The following is an 18399-nucleotide window of genomic DNA, read 5'->3' as shown; positions in this document are numbered from 1 at the left end:
AAAAAATCTAAATTATAGAAACAGGATATGGAGTTTCCCCAAAGGAGGGTGATTTTAGATACAGAGGCCATTTTTTTTTTTTTTTTTTTTTTTTTTTTTTTTTTTTTTTGCTGATGAAGTGATTTGCAAGAGGAATCCTGAATGCTGAGAAGGTCTGGGAAATTATGGAGACAGAACATTCTAGACACATGGAACAGAATGTTGGGAAGTTCCGAAGGAAAGATAAAAGATGAGCAGGTGCTAATTATGCAGAAGGCCGTGATTAGGAATTTTGATTTACGTGTGGTGCACTTGGAAGCACTGAAGGAATGAAACAGAGGAATTATGGGAAGTCGCTGGGCAGCACAAGGTGGCAGAGTGATAGAAACATTAGAAGAAGTGAGGCCCGGCAAAGGTGGCATGTCAGGAAGCAGGGAAGGGAAAGATTAGAAACCACTGATAGTTGTGGAAGTGCACTGAGTATTCTGATATGGGAGGATGGGCTGTGAGAAGTTGGAGAAAGTTTAAGTGGGAGTTGACGAAGCAGTGGCTCTCAGCCTTCCTGAGACTGCAACTCAGTTTCTGTAAAATGATGATGCCTCATAATTGCAATTTTGCTACTGTTGTGAACTGTAATGTAAATATCTGATGAGCAGGATATCTGACATGTGACCCCTGTGAAAGGGTTGTTTGAGCCCCTAAAGGGTCTCAACCCACATGTTGAGAACCACTGGATTAGATGAAGTTGAGACTTGAAATGTTCTGCGTGCCAGTCTAAAGTGTGCAAAGTCCCCAAGCATGAGATCTCCCCATGCATGAGATCTCCCCATGCAGCAATAGCTCCATGCATGAGATCTCCCTATGATTGAGATCTCCCCCAAGCATGAACTCTCCCCAAGCATGAGATCTCCCCAAGCATGAAATCTCCCCAAGCATGGGATCTCCCCGAAGTCCATGACAGCGACCGAGCAGCTGTTTCTGTGTGGCCACCTTCTTTACCACCAGTCGAGAGCTCTCAGAGTGAAGTGCAAAGCATACATTTCCTTCTAATGTTCCTATAAACCCAGAGGCTGAGAGGAGCAGAAGAGGTGGCTAGTTCAGACTGCTCGCCCGTGAATCCAGCCTTTCCCAGGGCTCACTTCTGCTCTAAGCACCCCTCACAGCTAGCCCCATGAGTCTAGACCTTAAAGCACAGTTAGTCTCTTTCCCTCCAAGTCACCCTTGGATTCTGGACCCAGGGCATTGTGAAACAGGTCAGGCTGGAATACACGCCAGAGACCTAAATAGAAAGGTAGAAATGTTTTCTAAAATGGTTGTGAAACCTTGTGCTATCTTAGATTGTATAGAATTTACATATTAACAGCACATGTTCCCTTTCCATGCCATGAATAATAAAGTAGGATTGAAGGCCAATTTCCTGTTGATTGTCCTGGTCACCAAAATTGCTAGTTGACCATCTTACTTAACCTATTTTGAGAGCTGCCGGCTCTTGGATTCACTGTAATCTATTATATTATCTGTGGCTCAGTCTTTTTCATCTCTAAATGACTTGCTGTGAAGGCTTCTCTCCACACCTTCCTTCTTTCCCTGTGTGAAACGCCTGGGTCACTGGGCCTCACTCCACCCATGTCTGAAAGCCACTCTTCTTCCTTCGACTGCCCCTATCAGACATACGTCACCATGAAAAGCCAACCTCAGGAAATATAGAAATACTAAGGTCTACAACTGGTGTATGTAAGGGTGTTGGATGCCCCCCACTTGACCTGTCCATCCTGTGGCAATATCTGGACTTTACCTTTTCACAGGGTTGAATTAGACATAATCAGAAGTTATGAAAGAAGAATGAAATTCTGACATTGTGTCAAAAAAAAAACTATGTAGGGTATATTTCCAAGATTTCTCAAGACTCACATTTTGGATCTCGGTCTCTTTTTTATCGAGGTGGGAGAATTGTTTGCATAATCATTTATTCCTCACTTTGGAAAATACATTCCACAAATTTAGTTTCATTGAAGCATTACACTTTGATAATTACCTGGTCGTAAGGGTATTATTTTATTCCCTAATCTAATATAACACAGATGACTTAAAAGTAAATGGAAATTATAAAAAACTAAAGAGTGAGCTTCAGAGTTTAGGAATGAGTAAATGTGGCCAAACATCGTAGCATATACTGATAATCCCTGTGCTTGGGAAGCAGAGGCAGGAGGATAGCTGTAAGTCTGAGGCTAGCATCATTTGTGTAGTAAGTCCTCACACACGTGGTCTTACATCCTCACACACGTGGCCTTACATCCTCACACACGTGGCCTTACATCCTCACACACGTGCTCTTATATCCTCACACACGTGGTCTTACATCCTCACACACGTGGCCTTACATCCTCACACACTTGGTCTTACATCCTCACACACGTGGTCTTACATCCTCACACACGTGGTCTTACATCCTCACACACGTGGTCTTACATCCTCACACACGTGCTCTTATATCCTCACACACGTGGTCTTACATCCTCACACACGTGCTCTTACATCCTCACACACTTGATCTTACATCCTCACACACGTGGTCTTACATCCTCACACACGTGCTCTTACATCCTCACACACGTGCTCTTATATCCTCACACATGTGGTCTTACATCCTCACACACATGGTCTTACATCCTCACACACGTGGCCTTACATCCTCACACACGTGCTCTTATATCCTCACACACGTGGTCTTACATCCTCACACACGTGGTCTTACATCCTCACACACTTGGTCTTACATCCTCACACACGTGGTCTTACATCCTCACACACGTGGTCTTACATCCTCACACACGTGGTCTTCCTGCCTCGGTGTCACCCGTGCTGGGAGCACAGACAAGCTCTGCCACAGCCAGTTCCCGTCGTGTTTGAATTTCAGATGTCAAAGAGTGTGGCTGTGGATTTCAGAACAGAGTCAGACAGAACAAAGAGCAGTGACGAGACTGATCGGCACGTGGGCACCTTTTGTGTTCCGACTTATCTGAAACAGGCAGGGGGTTGTCAGGGTCGATGTAACTCAGTGTTAGTGTGGAAAAACAGACACGTTTGAAGGGTAAAAATGAATTTAGGAATTGGTTTAGGAAATTCTACATGGAAAGGGTGTGATGGCTTCATGAATGTCCAATAAATAGTTTTCAAATAAATTAATTGCTTAATACATTACAGGTAATTAAAAATTAAAATTATTGTAAAAATATTACACCTTCAGTCTGAGGAAATAGTTTCTTTATATGTAACTAGAAAATGTTACATGAAAGACTCCTAATAAAATTATTATGTTACGTATCTGTGTTTCTTAACAAAACTAATGGATCTGGGCAAGATGTCACTTACAATCCCAGTGCTCAGGAATTGAGGTAAGGGTTGCCATGACTCTGGTATGCCTGGCAAAACTTTATGTGAAATAAATAGATAGATAAATAAATAAATAAATAAATAAATAAATGTAAGCATATACATGTAACACACACACACACACACACACACATAACCTGTGAGCAATCAATAGAGAAAGACATCAGACTTTCCTCTGGCCTCTGTATTCATGGTTACACAAGTTTCCTGCACCTTCATGTGTATGTGAACACAACGACACAATCATGTATGTGTACTGCACACACATAAATAAGTGAATGAATAAACAAATGGGTATGTATGGTGCACAATGTCTTGACACACTGCAGGCAGGAAGAACTTCCCATTGGGCTGGGATGAGGACACCACAGGTAAACTCCCTTGCCTTGTAAACAGAAGATTTTAAAAATTCTTTAAAGAGTCTGGCACTGTGGCTTGAGTCTGTAATCTCAGCATTGGAGATGTAGAGATGAATGGATCCTGGGGAGCCATCCCAAGTTTGTCAAAGAGATCTATACTGGTGAGAGATTCTGTCTCAAGAAACATCTGAGGAATGCCCCCAGGGTTACCCTCTGGCTTCCACACATACTCACATAACGTGTGCATGTACCCTTGTGCACACACAGACATGCACACACATAGAAACCACACAGAGTCAAGATGCTTCTAGTTCTGGAGCCGTAAGAGCTGTGTGTGTGTCTCTCTCTGATGCTGAACAGAAATATCACAGATTAAACCTAACCACACTCATATGAGGATCTCTTCCTATGGTGGGCTCTGTAGGAACAACCCTCAATAGGACCAATTCCAGAATCATAAAACTCTCAGAAAAATGTAATTCCCAAGTATTCAAAGAGAACCAAAATTCTGGGGGAACTTTCCATACTAAGGATTTTGAGCTGAGGAAGATGTTCTCTCTGAGATCACAGATGACAAGTGGTCCCCACGTTCTAATTGTCTTCCTGCTCGCTGCCAATACCTTCACGGGTTAGAATGATGCAGAGGTTAATTCCTCCCAGGCGCCCAGTGCAGTGGAAACGCTGAACTGGGAGTCATGAAACCTTATCTGTTAATGGAGCCCCTAACAATCGAGCTGCCTGCCTGACGGCGTTCAGCTCAAACTTTCTGCTTTTTCTGGGCTTCTCTTTCCTGATCATCAGAATGAGAAAGCGCTGGGCTTCTGTGAACTTTCTATAATTCTTTCATCTTCTTTGTGTTCTAATGTTTTTCCAAATGCTCAAATACTACATTATTTAAGGTATATTCTCCCCCCCCCCCACTCCTTTCTCTGTCTCTTTCTTCAATATATGGGATAGGAGGATACTGACTAAGTCTGGGGGAAGGAGGAGGAAGAAAATTAGCTACAGGAAGAGTTTATAGTCCTGTCTACAAGAAACTTAAATATAGCTACCACTGCTTCAAAAGGAACAGTTTATGTCCAAACAATATTTTCCAGACGAGCTCTGTGCTTTCTTGCCAACAGAATTGACTTTAAACTGGAGGCAGTAGACAGTTAAACGAGTCGACTCTGGGACCAGCTGTGTTAGACAAGACCAATTACTTATAAGGTACTGTTTTTCCTCGTTGAAATCTTCAGGGTCCGTTTGCTTGGGGTACAAGAGTTCGGTGGGCACTTGATCTTCGCTTTTCCTTTTATTTTACCTCCTTACTGTAAGAAAATGCAATCTTTCAAAGAGTTTGGGTTTTAGCTGTACTGTTTTGTGGCTGTTGGCCTCGGAGCTGCTGGGGTTGTTTTGTTTTACTTTCAGGAACCAAATGATCTTTGTCAATTTATCCAGAAACCGGCTTCAGCTGTGTCCAATCTTGTCCTGTGTGATATTTGACTTCTATTGTATGTGTTGGATAGGAGGTATATGCGGGCTTCCTTAGCCGAGGGGGAGGGGCTAATACATCTTCAGCTTGAACTGTAGAATCAATACAGAGCCCACCCAGAAGAGGAGTGGGGGGCGGCAGGTCCAGGCATCGCTGTTACTTCCTCGGCCCAGGACTCAGAAGATTTAACAAGAAAAACACTTTAAATGAGGGTTTCACCAATAGCTCGCCTCTCTTCTTAATTGGTCATTTTAACTCTTTCTTCTCTTCGTTGTCGTTTCTTTTTAAAAGTCCCAGGGACCAGTTTCAGTTGGGTGTCAGGGTAAAAGGCTGTGCTACCGGCAGTCAGGCAGTGGAAGCAGGAGGAACAAGAGCTCAGGGTCAGACGTAGTCATGTAGTAAGTCTGAAGTCAGCCTGGGATATGTGAAACTCTTAACAAAAATAAGATAAAGTTTATAATGATTTAGCCTTACCCACCTTGAAGGAGCAACTTTCCTACCGAGCACAGCACACGCCACTGCTTCTCCTTACCGACTCCTCTAGGGACTCCCAGAAACCAAGGAAGGAAAGGCTACAACCTGGTCAGAAGGCTGACAGAATGAATCCCAAGATCCTCTGTAATTTGAAGCGCCACTGTTAACCCCAGGCCTGGCCAGCTAGCTGAAATATCTGCTGCTAGCCTAGACACAGGAAATGGAGACGTGGACTCTTGACATGGGAAGTTGGCAAGTTTGCCTGTAAAAGCACCCTGTCGGCCATTGGCAGATCTTGACCTCGCTGGAATCTTCTGTATGGTTCTATGTCTCTCTAGGGGGGACTAAAAGAAATTCGATGTTTCCCAGATCATTCGGCATTAGCATGGGGACACATGATCACATTTTTCAGTAGCACAGTGATGCTTCTCGTGTTCGTCCTACTGTGTGCAAGGGTGTTACTCTATTGAAAGTTTACATAATTGCTGCACTTTCTGAATCCCTGTATTGTTTTTCAGGTTTTATTTTTATTTCTATGTGCATTGTCCATCTAAAAATAATGAATTTTCTTACCACACAGAATAGTTTGTGTTATCTCTAGCAGGTCCCCCACAACCTCAAATACTCTTCCATAATTATTAATTATTTATGATTGCCAACCTAAAGAACAAACCAGAGCACGCAAGCTTATGAAAACACGGATGGACTGAGAGGCCGTTATGTTTCTCTGCTGAGAAAAGGGCACAGACACAGTGACATCTATTTTGGGTGCTCGGGAGATGTTTGGCTCAAGCCCAAGTTCGTAGCTGTGGTTTGTAGTAGAGGTTGCCATGGAGGCTGTTCTGGAACACAGAACACATCCCTGCATTGGATTTAAAAAAAAAAAAAAGAGTGCTGTTTGGTTTCCTTTTTATAAAGTTTCTGGAAGTATGTGTTGAGAAATCAGGGAGTAACTAATCCTGAGGGACAGATTTAATGTTCATCAAGCGCAAGCGTTTTATTTAAGCTCCTTCACATGCGCGCTGCTCACATGCGTGCGTAGCTGAGCAGAGCATAATCTGACTTTGTGGGGAACCCTAAAGACACAAAGTGCCGCTAGTGCCCCTGTTCTTCCGTATGGAGGCCACACGGTAGGGGGAAAGAAATGGGTACTACCAGGCTAACTGTGTGGACGACGATTTGGGTTTCTTAAGGGAATTCTGAACTGAAAAAACTTGGCATAAAGTCATCTTTACAAGCCATGTGTGTCGCATATATGACAATATGTGTTCTCTTACTTTCCAACATTTTTCTGTTGTATTCCAGAACAAAGCTGAGTTACTGGTTTCTCAATGGTCTTGGGAATGATAATCATGATTTTCATTCATCTGTCTTCATATACACACACCCACATACCCACACACACCCCACGCACCAAATAAACAAAGTAGTAAAGCACTGGCCAACAAAGGGGCTGTATGAATGCATGACTATTATCAGTTCAAACATTCCCAGAATCCTTTGCCAATTACTTGGTCACACGACTTCCTCCAGAACCAGGCTGGTGGCAACATCTCCCATTCCAGGCCGTGCCCTGGGGAAAGCCATTGGGTGTAATGTGACTTTGGACCTGCATATGATTGGAGCTGTCCAGAATCTTTGCATGCTTCTGCTCCCAACTTGAGTTTGATAAATAGAAAGACTTTGCTGGAAGGAAAATATTATCCCAGTCGAAGCATAGGTTTAAAGCATTGAAAGTATGAACCACAGCTGGACTTTTCTATCATGAGCTCATTTTCCCTGAAATTCAGTTTTCATGAGGCAAAATTTCTAAAAAGTCAAAGTCGTTGTGAATAAAGGTTTTGAACTGGAAGGGAAGGAAAGAGGCTGATCTCCATAAACAAAAGCAGGTTTGTGCTCATGGAGAACATCTGCTATGGTCCCGTCAAGCTTAAACTGGGAGGGTTCTCCATAAGCCCTGGGATCCATCTCCTCCTAAGCTAGAGTCCAGGAAACAAGACTTACCATTTCCTGATGAGCAGTCATACTTGACGCTGAGGTTTCCTGAGGGTGTTAGGGGAGAAGAGACTGCCATTGAGTCACAGTAAAATGCCTACTCTTTTTTAGATTTTGGTATAAACTTATAAAACTGCTATTAGCCAGAGTTCATTTGGAATTTTAAATTTTCTATGAATAAAAAGCATCATGGAATTTGAAGTTAACTGTTTAAAAGGCAGAATTGTAGACTGGGGACATTTTTGTTGTCTGGTATTTTGGTTTTCTCATCTTGTTTACTTTTGTAGACATTGTGGGAAACTTGGTACCATTGTACACACTTTGGAGAAGAAGGCAGGACAGAGCTGTGCACTATTCTGTTCTTAGCCTCTCCATCTCGCATGAGTTCCGTCTGAGGGGATGCGTTCACTCGGGACAGAAAGGATAGCATCATCTGCTTCAGTCTGAGAAAGAAGTCAGCCATGTCCCCTCTTCTCTGACAGTTCCCAGGGGAAGGAAAGGTTCTCTCTTCCCTCCAAGGAAGCGGTCAAGCTTCCATGCCAGAGGTCTTTCTCACACAAGGAGTGATAAACAGATGAAGGCTATGGGAACTTGGGAAATGGCTGTCATTTTGCTAATGAACATTTGCTAAGGCATTTCCTGGGCCGCTGGTGTTTGTGGAACTTTTAAACAAAAATGCTTTTGAAGACAGACCCAAGACTCGCTTCACAAACTGTGCCTTGCTACTCGCACCTTTGCTTTCCTCGGTGCACAATTGATGTTCAGGCCTCTAAAAAAAACAATCAGCTTTCTCAGCCACATACTCTCTCCCAAGTTCCAACAAATATTTCTGCATCCTGTGTGAGCTTCCTCACCTGTCTCTAATACTATCAATGCTTTGAAGTGTGCACATCTACCACAAAGCCAAAGTTACCTGGAGAGGGCTGCCAGGATGGTTGAGTCAGCCACCACTCTAGCAGGGATTTTCCTTTGTCAGTGCCTTCTGCTTTTCCACCACTCTAGCAGGGATTTTCCTTTGTCAGTGCCTTCTGCTTTTCGCCATTCATGCTCTTCCCTGCCGGGCTCCTTGCTGTAATTCTGCCTGTTAGTGTGGGGTATTGTGTCCCTGGTTCTCTTTGTCTCCAGGGCATATTTGTTTCCCTTTCTCTGCCTTCTCATACAGTCCCATAGCTTCAGTGCCACCAGCTTGGGTTTCTACCCAGCAAACCTGTCCTAAGCTTTACGTAAATTGTCGTGAAGGGCTTCTCTCCCTGGTGTGTGCTTTCCCGGTATCAGGATGCCTGCTCTGCAGGACAATGAACGTCAGCTCCGCTGCATGGGCTTGGCCTGCTTCCTCACTAACTTAAAGTCTGAAGTGATGTCCTGGGACTAGTGCTGTGTTCTCCATAGCTTTCCTCACTGAAACCAACCCTCGTTTTGTGGCTCCTCTCTCACCCTAGAGAGCAGACACTAAATATCACAGGTTGTCTTGTTTTGTTAACATGAGTTCACCATGTAGGCTTGCCTGGATTGCAATACCACTCTGTGAAGGACAAGTTGACTTCAAACTCCATGGAGACCTACCTGCCTATGCTCCCCAAGTGCTGGGATTAAGGGTATGAGCCACTATGCACTTACCATAGCATTTAAAAATGTATGTTCTTGACGCATTTCTCTCTTTATTCCCATGGCCACCACCTTGCAGAAAACTTAATTATCTCTTGTTAGGTTAGTGGCTCATCACTGTTCTTTCTCTAAGTCTTTCTATACCGCTCCACCGTCTACTACATGTGTGTCAATTTAAAGTAAAGATGGTGGAAGGATGGGTGGATGAGTAAGTGGATGGGTGGATAGGTAGATGAATGAGTGGGTGGGTGAGTAGGTGGGCAGGTGGATGGGTAGATAGATGGATTGGTGGAGGGATGGGTGGATTGGTGTGTGAATGAGTTGGTGAATGGATGGAAGGATGGATGGATGGATGAACAGACAGATGTATGGATAGATGAATGGACCGATATATAACTAAAACATCTCAATAACTTTTTACTACATTGACAAGAACAAAGGCTATTGAGTTGAATTTCATTATTTGAGGTCTTGTTAAGACATGCACATAAGTGGACATATGTAAGACCCTAGTCTTTCTGAGCCTCAGCCTCCTCATCTAAAAGTAGATGAATTGATGACTGGTAAGGCTACTGGATTCCCACCCCTTCTGTGTCTGCTCCTATGCTCTGTGCATCTCCCATTCACTTAGGCAGCCATGCTTAAGAGGATTCATTTTGAGAAAAGGGATCTCAGGGAATTGTTTCCAAGAAAAGGAACAGATGCTGGAGAGATGGCTCCTCAGTTAAGAGCAGGGGTTGCTTTTTCAGAGAGCCTACATTCAGTTCCCAGAACCCACATAGTGGCTCAGAACCATCTGTAACTCCAGTTCCAGTGGATTTGATTCCCTCTTCCTGCTTCCATGGGCATTGCACACCTATGGTGTACAGCCATTCAGGCAGACAATCACTTATATATGTAAAACAAAGAAAGAATAAATCTTCAAAGAAGAGAGTAGCAAGAAAAGTAAAATTATTTCTCTTTTTAACAACCAGCACAAGTAAACATTTCTTTATTCAGTATTTGTATTAGCTTTCTTTCTTGCTCATGATTCAATCTAAAAATCATAACACAAGCAAGCAGAGTAGCCAGCTCACCAATCTGGGGCAGTTTGACACCTCATAACCCCATTCACAGACTGTTTCTACTAGTTTGGGTTTAAGAATTCATGGTAAGTGAGATGCCTCAGTAGGAAAAGGCACTTGCTGCCAAAATGGAAAACCTACTACATGATGGAAGAGAACTGATTTCTCTAAGTTGGCCTCTCACCTCCACACACTGAGATATAGGAAACATATGCACACACACACACACACACACACACACACACACACACACACACTATGTAAACAAACAATAATTTAAAAAGAATTCCATAGGATATCATAATCAGATTTAAGTTGAAAGTAAAATTCAGTGTAAGAGCTTAATGTAATGAGTGTTTCTCTGTCCCACCAGCCAGCTCCCAAAATGACAGAGACTTATTTATTAACTATGAAAACCAGGCCTCAGCTTAGGCTCATCCCATTAGCTCTTACAACTTAAATTAACCCATTTATATTAATATGTGTGGCTTTTTTACTTTTTTTTTTATCTTACACCTCCTGTTTCCTCTCTGTCCCTGGCTGGTAATCTTCTTTCTCCCAGAGTTCTCTCTCTATGCCCAGAAGTCCCGTCTATTGCTCCTCATGCCTAGCTATGGACACTCAGCTCTTTATTAAACCAGCCACGGTGACACATCTTCACACAGTGTACAATATCCCACAACAGCTTAAGCTCCTCATTATATTTTGTCCTAGAGTCTCAGGGTAGTTAAGTTTTTGTGACGTGATCTATGGGTAAAGAGAATGCCCATGTCTTCTGGTACCCAGTCTCTGTTTCCTGGAGGATGACCTTGTGTCCTGGTACCCAGTCTGTGTTTCCGTGAGGATGACCATGTGTCCTGGTACCCAGTCTGTGTTTCCTGGAGGACAACCATGTGTCCTGGTACCCAGTCTGTGTTTCCTGGAGGACGACCATGTCTCCTGGTACCCAGTCTGTGTTTCCTGGAGGACGACTTTGTGTCCTTGTCTCCAGGTTGTGTTTCCTGGAGGCTGTTGTGAATTTAGTGCTTCCTCCTGGAGATCACTATAGTTATTTCCTTCAGAGGAACTGGAATTTTCCAGAGCATTAGAATTCTGCATTCTATTTATTTCATTAATCAGTTTGTAGATGATTGTCGTATCAAGCTGCATAATCATGGTGGGGAAGTGGGATAGGGATCTTAAAATCATAATAACTAAGTCTTCATTTATTTCTACTGCTCGAAACAATCAAACTAGTACATCTGAACTCTAAATGAGCATATACGTTTGGAATGGTTTTCTGCTGTAAGGATTTTGCACACATACTATCGAGTTTTGGAATATTAACTTACAGTCCTAAATTTACAACAGAAATAAGCAGGGAATTATTTTTCCTTTCCCACCCATCTTTCCATGCTGGGGACGTGCAGAATATAGTGTACAAAGCTGTGGTTGGAATAGGAGACATTTATGCCCTGTTTGCTGAACTTTAAACTTATTGAGGGTCCGGGATGGGAATTCCTGATGTATATAACATAATGAAGTCTGATTCACTGCAAGGCAAACCCTCTAATCTACCACAGAGTTCTCTGGAGTACTGCAAACCATGCCAGAGATTCACTTGTACATTTCAATAATATCAGTATTATGTTATGGAAGTTCTGTTTTTATGAACATAAACACACACAAAAGACACAGGGAAGAGTAGCTAAGGATAAAGTACTTGCCATGAGTCCATAGTGAGTGTTTCCCCCTCTTCAGGAGTGTCTGTCCCTGTCTCTGCCTTCTTTATCACCTAAAGACATGGGTCTCCACCTCCTCATCTTCCCATGGCATTTATCACACACAGATGGTACCTTGTTTTTGTCTGCTTTGGTTTGGGGTTTTATTTTATTTGATTTTATTTTTTCAAAGTAGACCATTCCTAGATCCTGTGTTCCTAGAGACTGTTACTTCTGAGCTACTGTCCCCAGCCCTGCTTGTCCCCTTCTCTCCTCTAGAGCTCTGCCAAGACCTGTCTTTGGGTCAAGGCTTACTGTCTGGTCCATTGTCCTTGTTCAGCTGGACCATAAATTCTGGGAGGATAATCAGGTCTATCTTAAATCTTTGATGATCAATGGGTCGGGTAGCACCTAAAAAGTAGATCTTAAAAACTGAGATTCAATATTGCTCTAGTGTAGCTGGCACAAATTGGTGTGTATCCCATCTGATAGATATTTATACAAAAATGAGTAGCAGGGTGGCTCGGTGTCTTGTTTTACATATATGTTTCTTACTGATTCTAGTTTCTCACTAAAGTAGCAATCATTTCAGTGTTTCCTTAAGTGTACCTGCTTTAGAGATCTTCCTAGTGCCACAATTGCTGTCCCATTACATGATAACGGATTCATCATCAATGTTCAATAATGATTTGAAATGTTAATGGATGACCAAATCCACTCCATTGGCTTTGCTCACATCTCATTTTTTTATTACAATGGTTTCTCTATAAAAAGAACAATTCAGAAAGGAATTTTGTATATTTCTGTAATAACAGTTTGGAGTTTGAGATAGTTTTGTTTGTACTCTTTGAGTTTCAAAAAGTCAGCCTCCTTTAAAAAAGCTTTGTATTCAAAGTTTACAACAACAACAACAAAGAGAAGTTTTTTCCCTACATCTCCACAAGCACATGGTGTGCTACCACCCCACAAACACATGGTATATGAGACATAGGAAAATCAGAGGGGAGATGAAGACATAGCACATGCTGAAAGGCAGTGGAATGCTAAGTAAATCCCATGTTCTGCCATGTCCTGCCTCTGGGATTCATGGGAGGCAGAAGGGGAACAGAGAGCAGAGCAGTCTAATCTAACATCAGAGGAAACCGTGAACCTCTTCCTATAGAGGACGCAGAGGCTGAAAACCTTAAATCAAGTTTTAATGCTTTTATGCTACAAAACTTCTAGAAATAAGCATCGTAGCAGACATGTCCAGAATACTCTCCAGGCTACTCCTTGCCCTGTGGGCAGCCTCGAGTAGAACAGGAACAGGCCAAGCTAAAATTGCAGGTGGCCAGACATTGGGAGCTAAAGGAAAGGACTCAGGTCTGTGGGTTGAATTCCAGAGATACCCATGTGTTCCAAGGCTGAATACCTTGGCACCTTCCCTGTCTCAGGATGTAGAAAGAGCAATCTATGTTCCTGATACCAGACAATGCTCAGTTAAAAGGAATTCCTAGATTGAGTTTCAGCCTGTGGTAGAAAAAAGAATAAGAATATATTTTATAGAGCCAACGTTCATTCTTCAGCATGTCAGTATTTCAACTTAAACATGCTACTTTTAGTAGTCTGTATTACATAGAAAATTAGGGTGTTGAAATAACAGCTTACAGTTTTCTCTAAAGTGCAAAGTATACTTGCTTTTCTTCGGCACGACAGGGATTTCGGGGCTTAACAGACCAAATGTAAAATTCAGTGTGTAAAGTCTGAGTGAGATGAAGGGATAAAGAGATTGACCCCACAGGACAGCCATCATTTTAGACAACTCAGAAGGGTTCCTCGGTTTCCTTTCCATTTCATCAAAAGTATGATTCCCAAAACATCAATGCCTTATTGGTGTTATCTTAAGGAACACTCACCAAAAAAAGCTATTTTTTTAACCCAATCATTCTACACAATTGTTGCTTTATAACATGAGTCTACCCTGGAATTCAACAGCAGGTTAAGAAAGGGGTTTCTAAATAAGCCTGGCCCCATAAAGCCAGTCAATAGACAGGTGGGGTTAGGAGTGGGACTGGTTTCGTTGTTGTTGTGATGGTGGTTTGCTTGCCTTTTTCCTCTACTTAAGAGTGAGACATGCGCTCACCAATAACTGAACATTGGAAACTGACAAGAACTAAATCTACAAGAAGCAAAGCTTCAACTGACAATAGAACTGGAAGATAATTAACCCTACAGAGCCCAGGGTGAAATCTGAATTAAAGTGAAGCAAAGCTGAACGTGCTGCCCGCATACCGTAGTTTGTCCTTGTGGGGTACGGGGCAGGCTACCGAAGCCCTCAGGTGGGAAGAGAGTGCCAGTTACTCCGCTGCATTCTCAGAGAACCAGTGCCCACTCTGAGAGGTAAGGCTAGGTAGGGGTACGGAAGAATTCCCTTGAGAACGCCAGGGCCACCCCAAGTTTGCCTTTTCCTCACCGCCACCATACTGGTGCATGCCCCACTTTAATACCCACGTAGGACTATTTACTGACTCACCACCTGTGTTTCTGGCTTGTTTTCTCAAGTCCTAGTTTTACATGTCCTTTTCCACTGTCCTCAATAAATCTGGGTATATTGGGGGTTTTCTTTTAATTAGATATGAAATTAACCCAAACAGCTTAAAATGAAGATTTCCCCTGCCCTTTCTTGAAGCATCTGGTCCAGCTCATCTGGAGGGGACTCTAGGATGTGCACTTTAGCAAAGGCTTTGGGTGATTTCAATGCTGATGGCACACGAACAATGCTGTGAGAAACCCTACTTAAAGTCAACCAAATGCCTTGGGAAATGTGGGCATTCACTGGCCGCCTTGCCCCTCTTAGGAAGCCTCATGTCCTGTATGAGACAGCACCAATGACCCTGGTGCCATAGATCTTGACTGAGTGGAGAATGTCACTATATCCTGGGTCAGAACGTTGAGCGTTTAGGATACGAGTCAGAGTTCAACATCATTTATGTTGTGGCCAACTCTAGTTTTAGTGGATCTACAATTTTAAAGGCAATTTAATTTTATTAGGTTTTAGACCTGGCCGGAGATATGAAAATGGTTTCAATTTGTACCTGAAATGCAAATTTTCATTGTGTTGCTCTTCTCAAAATGAAATATCTCTCCAGCTTATGAGAGAGCTGTCCTTGCAATTGCTGGCATAACAGCAGCTGCAGGCCGCAGCTAGACGTTAAGAAGGAGCTCTGGCTAGCTGCCGTGCGTCTCTAGGACTGGAAGCCGGGCAGCGAGCAGTCGTCACATATGGGAAAGATTTACGTTGCCTGCGTGGGCTCCAGCTCGATGTAGTGTAAACGGTATTTTCAAGCACTTTGCTTTCCCAGATTTTCCATGGCTACAGTGTATGCTCTTGTCTCTGCTGAGAAGTATGTTAGTCTAGGGAATACCGAATAAGCATTCTTCCAGGCTCTCTAGCCAGAGCCTTTGTTTTGAGCCAAGTCTAGTGTGACTGTTTCACATAAGATTTTGCTCTTTCTCAACTGTGATGGGAAAAAAAATGAAATTTTAAAATAGCTAAAGAAAGCATTTGACCATGAATCACTTAGCGTTCGTTGTTACTGAAGACTGTGAGGAGCCAGGACCAGGCTTATGGAGCTTGCCGAGAATCCAATGATGGAAAAAAAAAAATCAAAACAAAACAAAATAAAACCCTGCTGTATGCTTAGCCTTTGTTACAGTAGAGAAATTAGGAGTCTGATTTGTGAGGCCAGTTGTCTCCAGTAAGTGGGGCTAGAACTGGAAGTCTATATTGTGGGTCCTGTGGGTCTTTGTCAGGTGGTCTTATCAGCAGTGTAGTCCTTGGTAGAGATTCTTGGGCTCTAATATGTGTATAGAGAACTAAAGTCTTATCTAAGGCATTAGAAGGCATGGCTATAAAATATTGGCATCTCAGACTGGTGAGATGGCTCAGCCTTTAAGGGCAATTGCTGGTCATAGAGAGGACCCTGTGTTCAATTCCCAGCTCCCATGGCAGAAGGCCCACAATCACCTGAATCTCCATTTCCAGGAGATCCAGTGCCTCTCTGGCCTCCATGATCATTGGACTCACATGTACAAATATACACACAGACACACACATGCACACATAGTTAAAAATAAAAGTCTTTTTAAAAAATTAAATATTGGCATCTAATAAGTAACTAGGATTTGGGATGTGATTCCAGATAAGAACTCATATGCATTAACGAGTATGGCAGCTTTGAATTGCCTTTACCATCTATTTCCAGCTTTCACCTCTCCGAGCACAGAAGACCACTACATTCCCGCTTCTTTGGAGTAATTTGTCTTTAGCACAGCTGAAGGAAAATGTTACACACAACCCAGGAGTTTAGATGTTTCTGTCAGGTCATTACCTACCCTCCTCTGTGCTTTGACTCTAGAAGCACATATTAGGGTCCTTGGGTGCCTATGATAAAACGAGGTCCTTGTTGACCTAAACTGGACCGCTGATATGTCAGAAACAAAGCATGTTATACAACTGTTGCTCACTCACCTTGACCAGCCCAGAAGTCAACACTGAAGCAAACAAACAAGAAACTCTTTAATGTTGTATAGAAAAATGGTGACTAACTCAGTTCAGGATCTAACCAGGCTAGCTAAAAGATAAAAAAAATTATATTTTTAATTTTTAGTAGGGGTAAACTCACAAAACAGGAACGAGAAGTCCAAGCTCAGCAGTGCTTGTAAGGGAACCACACAGAGAGAGCACATCCGGGTCCCAGAAGGCAAAACCCTAACTTGGTCCCACCTCTTACAGATAATTGGTTGACAAAGCTTCCCCATCACCTTCCACTTTTGTCTAAACAAGAGCAATCCAAGCACAATACAAAACTATATACAATAAGAAAAGATATCAAGTATAAAATTATAACCAACATTAATAATATTAAGCAAGGAACACATGATAAATGTTTTAATAAACATTCTATTCCAAAGGGTCTAAGGCTTGCATCAGAAATAGGCTTGCCTAAATCATAAGAAGAAGAGAACTGTGACTATCTAATCTTCAACCCCATTGAAGGCCTGAGAATGGAGATAATATATATTACTTGAGTCGAGCAGTGTATTACATAGACAATTGGCTACCTGAGCAATCACCCAGAGTCTCATTTACAGCCTTGAAGCAACCAACTTTGGCTAAGGCCTAGTGTCACTGACAGACCATTTTAAGAGGAAGAAAAATTTTTAGAACCATCTTACCCTGCCTTGGCAAGGTTTGGAAGTCCTTTTCTTTGTGTACTGCTTATCCAGTCTGGATACCATGTACTCTGTCAATAGTTGAGGCATGGGCAATTCCTTACCCAAAGACCAATTATGCTAAGAAGAAAACAAACACCAAGTAGAATGCTGTGGGACAATGGTTTTACCCTGTAAAGATTTGTTTCTTGTACTTATTTAATAAACTGCTAATTGGCCAGTAGCCAGGCAGGAAATAGAGGCAGGGTGACGAGAACAGGAGAATTCTGGGAAGAGGAAGAGTCTATAGCCATCACCCAGACACAGAGGGAGCAGGACATGATGGCCTCCCCGAAAAACATACCAAGCCATGTGGCTAACACAGATAAGAATTTGGGGCTAATATAAATTATAATAGTTAATAAGAAGCCTGAGCTACCTGGCCAATCAGTTTATGATTAATGTAGACCTCTGTGTATTTCTTTGGAACCGAATGGCTATGGGTCTGTGCAGGACAGAAACCTTGGTCAACAGGAAAAGGTTTATGACATTTATTCTTGATTTTCCATTTGACTGGAATGAAAAATGCCTATAGATAGACCAGGGCAGTACTGGTGTAGTATGTCTGTGGATGAGTATTTAGAGAGAATTAACTAAGTGAGAAACTCCAACCCTAGAAGCGGATGTCTCTATCTCATAGGCTGGCCACCAGATGGGTTAAAAGCAGGAACAAAGAAAGCTATCTAGGAAGTACGATCTCCTTCTCATCCTTGTTTGCTATTGTGTGAGCTGTGCTGCCACCCTCATGTAGGAGAAGGGAGCTGCTTGTTGGTTCCTGGCTGCCTGGCTAACTTAGACTTGAAATAATCATACAGAAACTATATTAATTAAGTCACTGCTTGGCCCGTTAGCTCTAGCTTCTTATTGACTAACTCTTATATTAATTTAACCCATTTCTATTAATCTGTGTATTGCCACGTGGCTGTGGCTTACCAGCTAAAGTTCTGACCAGCATCTGTCTCTGGTGGCTCCATGTCGTCTCTCTGACCCCGCCTCCTTTCTCTCAGCATTCACTTTGGTTTTCCCCACCTAGCTCTGTTCTTTTGCCCGATCACAGGCCAAGACAGTTTCTTTATTCATTAACCAATAAAGCAACATATAGA

General features: G+C 42.6%; 1 protein-coding gene across 2 annotated transcripts in view; it reads left to right on the top strand.

The window, feature by feature from the left end:
• The window catches only part of Arhgap24 (Rho GTPase activating protein 24), a 416575-nt gene that overhangs the window by 242289 nt on the left and 155887 nt on the right, over positions 1 to 18399 (top strand). The window contains exon 1 of one of the 2 annotated variants that reach the window (XM_048427139.3): positions 4702 to 4940. The exons of the other annotated variant lie outside the window; for it this stretch is intronic. The gene's annotated coding sequence lies outside the window, so the exon portion shown is untranslated. Of the gene's footprint in view, positions 1 to 4701; positions 4941 to 18399 lie in introns of those variants that run through there. 2 annotated transcript variants of the gene reach the window in all.

This window comes from Myodes glareolus, chromosome 8 (assembly GCF_982192425.1).
Source record: "Myodes glareolus chromosome 8, mMyoGla1.1, whole genome shotgun sequence".
Lineage (NCBI taxonomy): Eukaryota > Metazoa > Chordata > Mammalia > Rodentia > Cricetidae > Myodes > Myodes glareolus.
This window is presented reverse-complemented; position numbering and strand designations above follow the sequence as displayed.